The sequence below is a fragment of the Sinocyclocheilus rhinocerous genome, unplaced genomic scaffold (assembly GCF_001515625.1).
Source record: "Sinocyclocheilus rhinocerous isolate Xijiao unplaced genomic scaffold, SAMN03320098_v1.1 scaffold1249, whole genome shotgun sequence".
In the NCBI taxonomy this organism is placed as follows: domain Eukaryota; kingdom Metazoa; phylum Chordata; class Actinopteri; order Cypriniformes; family Cyprinidae; genus Sinocyclocheilus; species Sinocyclocheilus rhinocerous.
Genome location: NW_015634049.1, coordinates 140,297 through 140,971, shown reverse-complemented (window position 1 = coordinate 140,971; position 675 = coordinate 140,297). Strand labels below are relative to the sequence as shown.

The following is a 675-nucleotide window of genomic DNA, read 5'->3' as shown; positions in this document are numbered from 1 at the left end:
CTTTGTTTAGACCAAAGCCAAAAACGACCCTTATTTTTATGCAGAAAACACTCAGTTGTAAATGCGAACTGGTGGATGGACAAGAAGATAATTAATTATAAAACTCTAAAGATATAGCCTACACTAAGATATATTTATGTTACTAAATGAACATAATTGTTAGATAATAATTGTTTAAATCAATATAAAAATAATAATATAATATAATATAATATAAAAATTGTTACTTTTGACTCCGCCCCCCCTTCCCGTATTTTGGTACCCAAATGTTGACAGGTATGAACAGACATAAAACAAATGCAGTGGCATTAAAGGTACAATATGTAAGTTTTCACCGCTAGAGGGTGCGCATACAAAACAAACAAAGAAACAAAGGCGTAGTTTGATGACGCCGTGACTGAGTGTGGAATCATGGGAGTTGTCGTCTTCATCCCCACAGCCAACGCAGTCCGACGGGACTCAGGCAGAAATCATGTTCATGGATAAGCTAATGAATTAAAGATTTATTAACATCGTAGTATGAAGCAGAGTGAGGCGGAAAGCCGTCGAAGCGAAACGAGGCTGCTGAAGCAATTGCTAATGAGAGACGAGAGTGACACATGGCTCGAAAGTAGCGGAGCTTTTATTATGCCACACTTTAGCGCTTCCGCTCCTTCCGGTCGTGCGTATGTGGGG

The 675-nt window shown here is 39.0% G+C and overlaps 1 protein-coding gene across 1 annotated transcript in view; it reads left to right on the top strand.

Moving 5' to 3' along the window:
- LOC107745382 (acetylcholinesterase collagenic tail peptide-like) overlaps nucleotides 1-675 on the top strand; it is a 25,152-nt gene that overhangs the window by 20,969 nt on the left and 3,508 nt on the right. The gene's annotated exons all lie outside the window — the stretch shown is intronic.